A 15,531-nucleotide genomic window follows, 5' to 3' on the forward strand; every position below is an offset into this window, starting at 1 on the left:
CTCCTCTGGGCTTCCAAGACATTTCCATCTGAATGCTGTTCTCCTTCATTCCCACTGCACACGGACCACAGTCACGTTTGCCTCTAAGTGGAACCTTAACACAGTCCAGATGTCCATTTTCAATCATTTGAGACCTAAATATGTCAACAAATATTTCAGAGGGTACATTAGATAAAACAGTTATTTGCTAAATATGAATGTCTAATTCTCTCTTTGCATTGCCAATTCCCTTTTTGGTATTAATCATGGTTGCTAATATTCACGTCATCATCTATAATAGAGCTCCCAATCTGTCAATTTGTGATTCACCATTCAAGTATCAGTGATTCTTTTTTTAACCTTAAGATTTTCCTATCTTATATGTATATTGTAGAAAATAAGAAAGAAAAAGAAATAAGGAAGGAAGAAAAGAAAGAAAGGAGTAAAGAAGGGAGGTCACTTAATACCAACACCACTGTTATTATTTTGATATAAAAATTTCCAGTCTTGTTGATGTTACATAATCACAACATATATACCATTTCATAACTACTCAATAATATGTTAACACTTTTCTACATAATTAAACACTCTACAATGTAAAAGTTAATGACAGGAAAACATTTTTAGGTTTTGAGTAGTCCACACAATGTCTCCTACTGTTAATAATTCATTGTTTTCTATTTTACGTTATTATAAGGAACACTGCTATTAATATCCTATTACTAAACATAGAAATTAATTTTATGGATCAAAAAGCTAAGCACAGCTTTACAACTTTTTTTCTATGTTTGTTTATTTTTTAGAGAGAGAGAGGCAGAGCCACGAGTGGGGGAGGGGAAGAGAGAGAGGGAGACACGGAATCCAAAGCAGGTTCCAGGCTCTGAGCTTGGGGCGGAGCTCACAAACTGTGACATCATGACTTGAGCTGAAGTCGGACGCTTAACCAACTAAGCCACCCAGGTGCCCCAATATGACTCTTGATCTCTGAATCAAAAATCCCTCCAGAAAGGTTGTAAGAATTTATACTCCCTCTAGCAGTGCATGAATGCGTTCATTTTCCCATATCGCCTTTGTATGAATATCATACTTAAGGAGGTCATTTTTCCTCTCTTTGCCCTTTCTTCCCTTTCTTCCTCTTGCCAACTGTTAATGCAACACTATACCAAGGTTTTGCTAAAAGAAAGGTTTATTTGTCTTGTCCACATTTCACCACAATGCATCCCAAGAACTGTGATAGATAGAATCTGAAGAATGATAGAATCTGAAGATAGATAGAATCCAGCCCTTCCAGGATAGATCAGGCACCTGTCGGGGGAGGGGGGGGGAGAAGAGTAACAGAAGAAAGCCTGGGGGCTGGAGTGGAGGTGAAAAGAACAATGAGAAAAATGAAAATTGATCCTTGTGTGTTCATCTAGGAAGGACTCCAAGCAGAGTTGTAGGTGACTAAATGAGAAAAGTAAATCTATGCTTTGCACCATCCTCTGGATACACTGTCCAGTCTGGACTGTATCCCTGAACTTCAGACTTATGTAATTAATGACCTATTTTGAGATTTACACTTGTCTTGCTATTTCTCTCATAATCACTACCATCAACATACACTCCATTAGGAAAACCTATTCATCCTGCCTGCAAAATATACCTTGATTTGGTCCCCTTTTCTCAAATGATGATGGATTCTTAATTGTTTTCCATGTTCCTATCATCTATTCGGTACACAGTAGCCAGGGAATGAAGAGTCACATTGTGTCATCTTCCAAATTAAAATAATTTAATGGCTTCCTATGACTCTTAGAATAAAATCACAACTCCTTATGTGGCCTACAAGCCTTTACTCATGAGTGGGATCCTGTCTACCTCTCCACACTACGAAACACTAATTCTCACCAATTCCCATCATTCTGCACCAACCACACTGACATGGTTTCTGCTTCTAAAGCACACTGAGTTCTTTCTCACATTGGAACTATTGTTTTTGCTGTCCCACCCCCTGATTACTCTTTTTTTTTTTTTTGCATGAGCAGTACTTCTCATCCATCATGCCCCTCTTCAGAAAGAGCCTCCTTGACTACCCTACTAATGTTGGCTTCAACCACCAACCCATTTACTTTCCATCACACAATCCTACTTTTCCCCTTTGTTAGGAAACCCAAACAACTTTGTCTCCTTGGTCATTGTCTTCTCTAGAATGTAATCTTTATGAGTCCAATGACTTATTTTGCACTGACCTACTGTATCTCTAGCAACCTAGTAGAATGCCTAGCACATTGTTGACACTCAAAAAATGTTTCAGAAACATTTTTTGGAAGTAAATTAATGGGAGGCATATGCATAGTCAAATAAAATCGTATTTTCTTCGTGGTAAAAGACTTTTCTCATGTGCACATACAATCATAAGTATAACCAAGGAGTTATTTGATTTTTAAATATTTTTAAATTTGACGAAAAGAAGCATGGCATTGTTGAATAGTCTAAAAACTATTTAATCATTGTGTCACTGGAAATAAAGTTTTTGCAAGTTTTCATTATTATAAGCCATATTACCATATATAAACTTGAAGCTAATATATAATTATTAAAATTTCTTACTAAAGTAGCTTTGCTTGGTCAAAATCTTTCTATATTTTCATCAAATTTCCCTCTGAAAATATTAAACCAATTGATTCCCATCAGCAGTGAACTAAAGTTATATTCTTTTCATTTTTTAATGTTTATTTATTTTGAGAGAGACAGAGACAGAGTGTGAGCAGGGGATGGGCAGAGAGAGGGAGTCAAGAATACAAAGCAGGCTCCAGGCTCCGAGCTGTCAGCACAGAACCCAACTCAGGGTTGGAACGCACAAACCGCGAGATCATGACCTGAGCCCAAGTTGGCCACTTAACTGACTGAGCCACCCAGTGAACTAAAGTTCTTATATGCATATGGTGTATCAGCCTGCATTCAGCCAAAAAGAACAGAGAGCCAAATGGAAACTAGTTAGATTGGGAACGTATCTCATTTAACAAAGGATCGATGGTAGAGCAGTTTTCAGGATCACTTGATTAAATGGCTTAATAATGTCATTCTTCTACTTTGCCCTCAGGTTGATTCCCCTCAGGATTATAAAACAACTGAAGCAGTTCTAGGTTAAACATCCCAGCAAGACCATAACCACATGTAAAAATGGAGTATATCTCCTGGTGTCTCCTTCCTAGAATGAGGAACTCTTTCCCAGAAGACCAAGAGTAGACTTACTTCAGTTCTCATTGGGTAGAAACTGGTGACATACCCTCTCCTGAATAAGTCACTGATAAGGAGAATGGAACTACCAGGAAGAGTAATAGTAATAGCTAAGTCTTAAACCAGTCTGGATTTTATCCTAGAGTAAACATGAGGATTCTACCAGTAAGGAAGAAGTTGAGGTGGGGTGGATCTTGGCAGGCAATCAATAAATAGTATCTGGTAATACTGAATATTCAGATTTTTAAAATCTTTGACAATTTGTTTGACAAAGAGCTATTACTTAACATTGCATTTATTTGACTACGTTAGTTCACATTAACATTTTCTCCTCTGTTCTACTCTTTATCTTTGTTAACTCCTTTGGGAGATTTCAACCCTTCTTGGTGGCAGCAAAAAATAAATAAAAAAAGAAGAAAAAGGGAGGCTGACAGACTGACATCATTACTAGAATCTCAAATTAGTTGACAAGACCCATTTCTTCAGGAGAATTCCCTCCATAATTTCCAAGTCCATATGGTTCATCCAAGCACACTGACTACTCAGTAGAACAGGGAAGACAATACAAATCCACAAAACATTCATTATTTGCACTAACCACATCAACATCAACAGGAGAATCAATAGGGCTGCAAGAAGAATTTTCAAGAAGATTTTTAAATTTTACCGACAACCCAAGACCACCCCCTTGTAATTTCATATTAAAATCTGTGTTCCACACTTTTCCCAAACCTGTACCCAGACCTTCCTTTAAGGTGGAACAAGTTGGATTACACATAGCTTACCTCCATGTACTCTTTGACTTGTTTTCTTACGGGTTTTCTATTATACTATCACTAACTTAAGGAATAACTGATGCCACTGAGTGTGGAACTCACACAGTTTATTCTTTTTTTTTTTTTTTTTTGAGAGAGAGCATGAGTGGGGAAGGACAGAGGCAGAGGGAGTGAGAGAGAATCTTAAGCAGGCTCCATGCTCTGCCCAGTGCCCAATGTGGGGCTTGATCCCACAACCTGGGATCATGACCTGAGCTGATACCAAGATTCAGATGCTCAATCAACTGAGCCACCCAGGCACCCCCACACAGTTTATTCTAGTTGGACCATCAGCTCCATTAATTGGAACTCCAACAAGAAACAGTCAGTCTGCAATCTCTCCTCCTTATCTTCACTAGTTTTCTTCCAATATTTCAATTTTAATTATGAATTAAATACATTTTAATTACAATAACTAAATCATGCTTTTCCTTCTTTGAAAAAATATTTCTCTTTGAACAATAACACCTAATATGTTCATTGGACAGCTATTGGATTGTTCAACATTTGCTTATTGATATATGGGCTATTTATGTATTAAGAATATTGATTATATATCACACAGATTACCAAGTATCTTTTTTTATTTTTCAAACTTGATTAATGTGATATATATATGTATTTATATAATCCATCAGTCTTATGTCTTTATATTTTCTGCTTTGGGTGACACATTTACAAAGACTTCCCAATCCGAGATCAGGTATGTCCACTCATTCTTTTCAAGGATCAAAGCCTTCTGATTTTATAGTAAATGTCAGACTTCATTTATGTGTATAATTATGTATTTAGCTAATGAAAACCTTTCAAATACCAACAAGAAAATTATTTGGGGGCAGTGCATTACAGTTGACATGATAAATGAGGTCTCTCATGCAGGACACAGTCCTCTGGTGGCGTTCTTCTCTTTCACATTTATCTCCTCTCCCTGGATAACACCATCCTCCCTCACAGGTACTACATCCATACCAATAACCACCACATCCAGATTCCAGACCAACATGTAAAGGAAGTCTCTCAGCCCATTCAAAGTAGGATAAAATCAGAGTCAGGAGGAAAGAATTGAGACCCAGGGCAAAAGCTCTGATGGAGGAAGGTGAATGTTGTCTATGTTGTGCTGGCTGTATCATTCAGAAGCCAGGGATCAGCTCTGGCTCATTCATCTTCTGTTTGCTCTGGCCAAGGTCAAAGTGATTCCAGCTATAATCTGCCATGGCAAGAAACACGGACACTATTTAGAACCAGAAATAAAGAACTGTGGGGGACACTGAGCAAGGAAAATATGGATGGCTTTTTCTCAAAATTTGCATTTTCAGGGAAATCAGGAACCAAGGCTCTCATAACAGTAAAGAGTATACACCCACTTAACTGTCACAATTATAATTCATGGACTGAAAGGAAGGGAAAGGGGCTCAAGAATCACTTACCTCTGAGCATGTCTTAAATACCCACTTTTTACATAAAGAGATTGGTACACTGCTGCTATTTAAAGAAAAACTATACTCTAATAGAAATCAAAACCTGAAAATCAAAACTAGATCAGTTGGACTTAATTTTCCAGAGATAAACTAATGAAATTCTTAAAATATTCTTATACATTACCCTGAGGGTTTTCTTAGAAAATGACTTAAAAGTGAGAGAATTCAAGATACTGGTGTTTAGGGTTGTTTTCCTTGTTACTGAATTATTGACCAAGATGATTGGTTTAACCTTCCCTATGTTCAGTGAGGGGAGGCACTGGGGAAACTGTCACTGACTACTGAAGTTTAAGAAAATAGATATCTCAAACCAGTTGAAAAGGCTTGATCAAACACATGTAAGCTAGAAAGGGGCAGAATTAAGAGCTGGAAATCAGATTTTTAGATTCTAATTTTGGCATTGTTTCTACTCCACTGTTCCTTTTACTATCGAATTCTTGTTTTCTCGGATTTTATACTAAAGCCAAATGATATTTGATTTAAAACAATTTCTATTGATTGGTAATATTTGAGCACTAAGAAGGTAAGACTGGGGAAATGAGGAGAATGGGAGAAGGAACAGGTTGTCATCATACCCTTTCATTTAATCAGTATGGCTTTGAGCAAAGAGAGAAGAGGAGAGGCCCTGTAAAAAGCTGATGTGTGACACCCCAAATTCTAAAAATAGCTATCCCCGATTTAAAAAACCAAAACCAAAAACAACTTCTAACCATTCCATCCAACCAGAGGAAGGCATGTAATGGATTGTGAAGCTCAACAGAAGAACATGAGCTCTGTCAAGAAGTTGGCCTGGGTTCAAGTCCCAGCTCTGCCACTAATTCACTGTGTGGCTTTGGGCTAAGCCACTTATCTGAGGCACACTGTTCTCATTCAGATAATGGAGAAGAATAAGGCAGCCCCTTTATGGGGTTGCCAAGGATTAAAAGTACTAATAATGTAAAGCATTTTGCACTGTGCTGGGCACAAGATAAACACAGTAATGACCCCTTGCTGTGGTTCTGTCACAATAAAGGAGCAAAGATAGTTCAAAGAGGCTGCTTTATGGTGGCCCGGAAAAGAGCCAGTTCCAGAACCTGGAATCCTTCTTTTATCCACCTTCTTGATGTTGGATCAAAGAGTAAACCCTGATGTTCTATCCACCGTGATCATAGAATTTGGAGGCAGACGGAAGTCTAAGTCAAATTTGCTGTGTAATCTTGAATCAGCAATTTCATTTCTTTGAGTCTTATTCCTTATCCGTGAATTGAAATACAAATAAGATTTCAGTGAGTTGTTTTGAAGGCTAAATAGATGGGTAAGAGATAGTATTTATGCATAAAAAGCCTGTGTAGACTCAAAAACTCCATACAATATGGGTTATAATCATCATTCCACCTGCAGATGTAGGAATGGTATTACTATCCCCAAGGCCTTCTCCTATTTTCCAAGACTAATTTTCCTGATGCCTATCTCCTCTTCCCAGGGCAATTCTAAGTTTCCCTATTTTAACCAAATTAGGTTTGCTTAGTGGACATATTTACTCAGGATTCTGAAATGTCATGGTAGCTCCTGTTTTATGAACTAACCAGAGCTAAGTTCACAATTTACTGAGCTAAGTTCACAATCAGTGAACTAACTCTTCAAGGTTGTAAGATCCAACTTCTCATTTCTCTATGCAATCCTGGTGGAGTCTAACAATGGGGATTAAGTCCAGACATAGTAGGCTGGGTCAGGCTATGGAAGCCTTCTGTCATGAGCAAGAATTTGGAAGCTGTTTACCATATAATTGGCAGTCATATTTTGTGTATTATAAAAATCACTTTGGAAGTTGTGTAGAGGTTAGCAGAGGGCTTGGACTGGAGGTATGACCTGTGTAATCAACATCATCAAGAAAGGGAGAAATACGCTAAGAATTCTGCCTAATACGGAAGGCAAGTATTGAAAATAACCTTTCAGGGCTCCCTGGGTGGCTCATTTGGTTAAGCATTCGACTCTTGGTTTTGGCTCAGGTCATGATCTCACAGTTCATAGGATCAAGCCCTGCCTGGGGCTCTGTGCTAACAGCAGAGCCTGCTTCGGATTCTCTCTCCGTCTGTGCACATCCCCTACTGGTGCATGTACTCTCTCTCTGTCTCAAAATAAATAAACTTAAAAAAATAACCTCCCAAACATTTCCATTAATATCCTTAACATTGTAATTTAATTATGTTCAATTATATAATACTTAACCATTTTTGAAATATTAGAGAACACAGAGAAACAAAAGGAAAAAAACTGATTATCTACCTTATATCACCCAGAAAAAAATGCTATTAACATTTTGGGGGTACATGAGTCTTTTCAGACTTTTAATGTGTGTGTTATATGTGTGGAGAGGGAGAAGGAAAGAGAGGAGGAGAAACCTGACATAAAAAGAAGTAACAACACTAAACTATGTCAGGAACAGAAGGAACCAGAGATGAAGGTAATATATATAAGAAAGCATTCTTAGGGGAAGGGTGACAAACGACACAGTCAAAAGTTATGTATGTATGTGTGTGTGAGTGTGAACGTGTGTGTGTGTGTGTGTGTGTGTGTGTGTGTGTGTACACACAAAATGGTTACCACAATAGAGTTAGTTAACATGTCTAGTACCTCATATAGTTACAATCTGTGTTTGTGTGTATGTAGTGAGAACTTTTAAAATCTACTCTCTTGGCTACTTTCAAATTTAACTATAGTTACCATGTATACTGCCTGTTACCACTCTAGAACTTAAGCATCTTAGAACTTAAAGTTTGTACCCTTCCACCACCACCAGCCATTTCTCCCACCCTTAGCAACCACCAATCTATTCTGTTTCCAGGACATTAGTTTTTTTTTTTTTTAGAACCCACATATAAATGAGATAATACAGTATCTGTCTTTGACTTATTCCATTTAGCATAATGTCCTCGGGATGCATCCATGTTGTCACTAATGGCAGGATTTCCTTCTTTTTTATGACTGAATAATATTCCATTGTATATACATATATGCCCTATTTTGTTCATTCATCCACCAATGGACACTTAGGTTATTTCCACGTCTTGGCTATTGTAAATAATGTTGCAGTAAGCATACAGGTGCAGATGACTCTTGGAGACAGTGAGTTCATTTCCTTTGTATATATACCCATTAATGGAATTGGTGGGTCATACGGTAGTTCTATTTTTAATTTTTTGAGGAACCTCCATACTCTTTTCCATAGTAGCTGTACCAATTTGCATTCCCCCAACAGTGTACAAGAGCTGCCTTTTCTCCACATTCTCTTTAGTACTCATGTCTTTTTATGTTTAGTGTTTATTTATTTTTAAAAGAGAGAGAGAGAGAGAGCACGCAAAACCAGGGGAGGGGCAGAGAGAGAGAGAGAGACAGAATGTGAAGCAGGTTCCAGGTTCTGAGGTGTCAGCACAGAGTCTGATGTGGGGCTGTAACCCACACACCATGAGATCATGACCTGAGTCGAAGTTGGATGCTAATCTGACTGAACCACTCAGGCACTCTTGTCTTGTCTTTTTAATAACAGCCATTCTAACAGGTGAGGGATGATATCTCTTTGTGGTTGTGATTTGCATTTCCCTAATAGTGATGTTGAGCACCTTTCCATGTACCTGTTGAATATCTCCTTTTGGAAAAATGTCTATTCAGTCCTTTGCCCATTTTTAAAATGGATTTTTTGTTGTTATTAAATTGTATGATTTCCTTATGTTTTTTGGATATTAATCACTTATTCAATATGTGGTTTGCAAATATTTTCTCCTATTCTAAGTTGTCTTTTCATTTTGATTGTTTCCTTTCTAGTCCCACTTGTCTATTTTGCTTTTGTTACTTGTGCTTTAGGTGTCATAGCTAGAAAATCATTGCCAAGACCAATGTCAAGGAGATTTTTTCCTGTATTTTCTTTTAGAAGTTTAAAAAACAAAGCCCACAGGGACAGAAATGATCAGTAATTCCCTATAGTACAAAAGGACTCATTACAGGTTGTTTTTAGTTCTCCCACAGTATATTTTAAATGTTTTTCATTATGTTATATGCATATATGTTATATGCTAAGTTATAGACAACCTGACCTTTCTGAGATATTCTATCACATAAAGCAAGATACCCCAGAATTTATATAGCTTTTTTTTCAAAGTTCAAAACTAGAAAGGTAGTCTACTTTTTCCTGACCATAGGGAAAGCCATCCTTAGGCATACTATTTCTTAACCCCTCATCATGGAGGGATATTCATAGATAAAAGCTTTCCCAATGTAGCAATTTGGAACCAAGTATGTAAATCAAAAATATTTAGCAATTCTGTCTCTGTGTTTTTTATTAATACATATTGTCCCTGTTATGACTTCCCTTTTGCTGGGATTATTACAGACTGAAGAATGAGCACGATTCTCCATATGGCATAAAGAACTATGTTCAAGGGGTAAAATTAAGCCATCTGTGGTGGTATTCATATTCTTCCTTTAAATTGGTCCTTTTAATGGTAAATCATTAAAATATATGAACATATTTCACCTTCACTGGATTTCTTCACCACAAACAAAACTGTGTGTAACCTGCACTGGTTACAAACTCCTTTTTAGTTTTTACTTTTTGATGGATTTTGATGACCACACACAGTCACTCCTCCTTCAAAAGCAAAATGCAATAACAGTAAATAATAATATCATCAATTGTACATGTATTTCTTGCCATAGAAAAGCTGAAAATATCATTACAGGCTTTTATATGGTTTTTTTTCTTCCAACTGGTTTCTGTTAAATCTTGGAAATGAACAAAAAGCTGAATTATTAATTCCTCATTCATCCCCAAAGTGATGAAGTTGTTGCTGCTGAGAGATACTTAAGGGAACATAATGCATACAAGGTCATGTTATTAAATAAAGGCACTTAGAGAACTGACACAAAGTCGACAATCAATTAAAAATGCATGCTGAATGGATGAATGGATAAATACATGAAGTGGAACTGTGGTTCCTGAATCCAGCTTTTGACTTTTTTTATTCTTGAGAAGAAGTATTTTTTGGACATTTCAAAATGTTGCAATGTTATAGTGGATCAGTGGGACAATTACAAAAGGTATAATATACACATAATGGGAATGTCAGAAAGGGAAGAAAGAGTGAAAGAAGGAACAACAGAACATAGGTTTGAAGTAATAATGGCTGAGGATTTTTCAAAATTAATGACAGACACCAAACCACAGATACAGAAGGCTCAGAGAACACTATGCAGGATAAAAAAAAATTTACATCTTGGTATATCATATTCAAACTGTAGGGAATCAAAGACAATGACAAAATCCTGAAAGAAGCCTACCTTAACTTAGAGGAGCAATGATAAGAATTACATTGTACTACTCTTCAGAAACCATGCAAGAAAGATGAGAGTAAAGTGAAATATTTAGAGTACTGAAAAAAACCCACCAATCTATAGAATTCTGTAGTCAGAGGGGCGCCTGGGTGGCTCAGTCAGGTAAGCATCTGACTTCGGCTCAGGTCATGATCTCGCAATTTGTGAATTCAAGACCTGCGTTGGGCTCTGTGCTGCCAGCTCAGAGCCTGGAACCTGCTTTGGATTCTGTGTCTCCCTCTCTCTCTGCCCCTCCCCTGCTCACGTTCTGTCCCTCTCTGGCTCTCAATAATACATAAATGTTAAAAAAAATTTTTTTTAATAAAAAGGAATTCTGTAGTGAGAGAAATTATCTTTCAAAAGTGAAGGAGAAGTAGAAGAAGTAGAGAAGAAAAATGATATAGGTCAGAAACTCAGATGTACGTAAAGTAGGAGCCTTAGAAAAGTAACAAGAGTAAAATAAAATCTTTTTCTTATTCTTATTTGATCTAACAGATAACAGTTTGTTCAATATAATAATGGCAACAGTATATTAGGTGATTATCACTTACAGATAAGTGAAATGAATAACAGCAACATTATAGGGGACAGGAGGAAGGAACTGGGAATACACTGTTATGAGGTACTTGAAGCAGTATGTTATTTGAAAATAGACTTGGATTAGTAGTAAATGTATACTGCAAACTCTAGAATAACCACCAAAAAAAAGTTTAAAAAGAAGTATAATTGATATGTGTTATGGGCTGAATTATGTCTTTCCCCAAATTCATGTGTTGAAACTCTAAAGCTTAGTACTTCAGAATGTGACTATATTTGGAGATAGGGCCTTTAAAGACAAAGAAAGAGAAAAGTGAATTAATGATTATGTGATTGTTGATAATAAGTCAGCTAACATATGAATAGGTTATTTTTTCATGTCCACAGGCACTATTGTAAGAAATCCTGATCTAATATAGGAAATAGAATCCTAGAACCTTAGAAATGTATACTACCTTTTTGGAAGTTTAAGGTGTCATTAACTGACACCCACATAGTTTGATAACAGACACTTAGGGGTAAAATATATAAATTATCACATCTCGTGCCAATTGAAAAAACTAAAACAGTGATTTTTTTAAGCATGTCTTATAATGAAACTTTGGTATACATAGTGAGTTTAGGGGACTGCCAATTATGTGAACTGTTATGAAAACCAGGAGATCAACCCAGAAGGGTGAATGGATGTTTACTAAGCATTTAACAAGTGCCAGGCACTGTGCTAAGTGCTTTCATTTAAATCAAGGTTTCTCAACCTTGGCACTTACATTTGAGGTTAATTTTTGTGAGGGGCTGTCCAAAAATAATTTTAGAAAGGCCAATGGTCTAAATATATCAAAAAAGATGGGGGCTGTCAGAGTGGATAAAAAGACAAGACCCGGCTACATGTTGTCAACAAAATTACATTGGATCCTAATGGAGGAAAATGGATGCAAAGGTACTGAAACAAGGGGAAAAGGTAGATAATAGCTAACAGAGAAATGGAGAAACTCTTGAGAAGACTACGTGCTCCAGAAATGGAGAAACTCTTGAGAAGACTACGTGCTCCATAGGAACTGTGTGCCCAGTGCTTAGAATGGTGGCTGGAAAACAGTAGGTGCTCCACAAATATTCATTGCATTAACACATGAATTTGAAAATCTGAAAGACAGTCAGGAACCTAATGTATGTCATTATCCAACAACCACCACAAAATCAATCATTCGTTCACATGAAAAAATAAGCAAGTGTTATTCTTCCAAACAGCCCATTAAATGCTCCTGTGCGTTCACTTTGTGTTTTCTTCAGTTAGTGTTTCCATAGCCTGCTTTGTATGAAACCCTTAGAAGCAAAAAGAGAAATTAAAGAAACAGGATGTAGAAAGAAACCCTTTCAACTCGAATCTCCTTTTCTATTCTCTCTCTATATTCAAGTGTGGAAGAATGAAGGCAAGTGGTATGAAACAGAATTTTCTTCTATATGAGTGATCTTAAAATACACACACACACACACACACACACACACACACACACACACACACACCACGCCTCAAAATACTACATGGAGCATGTTCTAATCTTTTTTTTTTTTTTTTTTTTTGCAGTGGGGTCAATCCAAATGCTGATAGAAAAGGAAAGAAGCTCAGAATTCAAAACCAGTTTTCCCCACTCAGATAATTCATGTTTCCAAAGCCACATCTACCAGCAAAGAGCTATCTAGAATAACATAAATTGCCCTTGAACTTCTTCTTTTATCAGTTCTTGAAAGCTTGAAATAGCCTAGGCTATATAATTATGTATTCTAGAGAGCTAAGTTCTTATCTTCACGTCAATATATAAGAATGGACTGAGAGCTTGCTTCTAAACCCTGTGCTAGAATTTAAAAGGACAAGCCTAGGGGCACCTGGGTGGCTCAGTCAGCTAAGCAGCTGACTTAGGCTCAGGTCATGATCTCGTGGTTCATGGTCTGGAGCCCCCCATCAGGCTCTGTGCTGACAGTTTGGAGCCTGGAGCCTGCTTTGGATTCTGTCTCCCTCTCTCTCTGCCCCTCCCCCACACATGCTCTATTTCTCTGTCTCTCAAAATATGAATAAAAACATTAAAATTTTTTTAAAGAAAAAATAAATAAAAGGACAATCCTAGACTTTTTTTAGCCATGTTATTTTTAAAATCTACATTTGGCTGCTAATAATATACAATTAACTCCCCCTTAAAAATAAAGGAATTAAATTGCATGTCACTGAGTTCCAATTCTGGTTTATAATTCAAAATGAAAAAGTCTTATTTACATGGTCAAAATTATGTCAGGGAGCAGTTTAGATTTTTCCAAATACAATTTCTGAAATACGAGTCTGAAATATATTTTGTGTAAACAAATTATATCTCCTTTATTAGTATGGTACTGATTGAAAGCTTTTAACATTCTAATAGGTAGATAAAACTTTTTATTTTCTCAATTTCCAAAGGAAGTCTTGACATGCAAATTAGATTTAATCTAAATAAGATGGTAGGTAAGTGAAATTAATCTGATTTAGAAAATAAGTTTCCTGGGAGCCAGGTCTCTTTTGGTCATCGTCGTCAGCTCCACTGATATGCATGCATATAGCAGATACCCAACCAATGTTTGCTCACTTGAAATACTTGATCAAATGGATTGTTTATGTGAAAATGGATGCTGCTAACCATAAATGAACCCCATATTTTTATTGCATCAAGTTAAAAATATTACCTTAACAGTTCCAGCTGTTGAATAGAGTACTTGAAAGATAAAAAATCACATTAAAATTAGTTCTACAATGCAGGTTTCCCACGAGTTAGACTGACTCTCCCTAAGTAACTAAATTTTTTATGTTTTAAAGAAAACTAAATTTTTTAAGTTTTAAAGAAGAATATAAAATTAATTTTTAAAGTGCTTTCACTTATTTTTCTTGATAGAAAAACACATATTTATGAAATAACACCTTTCTTATTGAAATGGAAGAGAGTTGTTAGCTCTTTTGAAGCCAGTAATAAAGAGCCCTTTCATTCCTGATATTGGTATTGAGTTGGCACTATATCATGGACTTAACCTAAGGATTTTATCAATGAGGAAAATGATTACAAGATGGCTTACATTAGTTGGTTCTATTACTGGGGTATGATCTGTTGGCTCAAATGTCTGTCATCAATGGTATCCAGAAACCTAATTCACTCTGATGCTGACAGAAATGCATGTGGACTTTTGGGGGCCCTGAAGTGCAATGTGGTCAGAACAACACTTGGTCAGAATTAAATCTTGCCAAAAATTTTGAGAGCAAATATCAAAATGAATGAATTTTAACTGAAATACATTTTTACATTTTATTTGAACTTTTGTATAAAGAACATATTCATTAGTATGGGATTAAATTTGCACAAGTAATACATAAAGTCATTTTAACTGGAGTGTATGAAATACAGGAAGTTTCAAGCAAATAATATTCATGAGACTGTATAATATTGTTAGTATTAATTAAGGCTATTTCTTTGCATTAATAAAGTGGCTATCAGTCAGCTTCCCACCTTACATTAAAAATATAAAAAAGAATGAAATCTTGCCATTTGCAACAACATGAATGGACCTAAAGAGGCTTATGTAAAGTGAGATAAGTCAGACAGAGAAAGACAAATGTCACTTAATTTCACTTATATGTGGAATCTAAAAAACAAAACAGAAACAGACTCACAAATACAGACAACAAATTGGGGTTGCTAGAGGGGAGGGGCATGAGGGGATGGGTGAAATATATAAAGGGAATTAAGAAGTACAAAAAAAACAAGTCATGGGGATGTAAAATTCAGCTTAGGAAATACAGTCAATAATATTGTGATAACTTTACCGTGACAGATGGTAACTATCTTTATGATGTTGAGCACTGAGTCATATAGAAAATTATGTTGTACACCTAAAACTAATATAACATTCTATGTCAACTGTACTTAATTAAAAAAAAGGAAGATACATGTGAACACAATGGCTTATGTGTTCAATTCAATATTCTTTGCTGTCAAGAGGCAAAAGAAATGGCAGGAAAATTTTTTTAAAAGTCTTACTATATTCAATATTTGTAATTTCTGTTCATTATAACTAAACTATAAAAACTATATTTTTTTCTAGCAAACTATTATCCACAAATATTCTATTTCTATGAGAAGTTT

The 15,531-nt window shown here is 36.1% G+C and overlaps 1 protein-coding gene across 2 annotated transcripts in view; it reads right to left on the reverse strand.

The window, feature by feature from the left end:
• Positions 1 to 15,531, reverse strand: part of CFAP95 (cilia and flagella associated protein 95) — a 135,683-nt gene that overhangs the window by 103,040 nt on the left and 17,112 nt on the right. The window lies entirely within an intron of this gene.

This window comes from Prionailurus viverrinus, chromosome D4 (genome assembly GCF_022837055.1).
Source record: "Prionailurus viverrinus isolate Anna chromosome D4, UM_Priviv_1.0, whole genome shotgun sequence".
Lineage (NCBI taxonomy): Eukaryota > Metazoa > Chordata > Mammalia > Carnivora > Felidae > Prionailurus > Prionailurus viverrinus.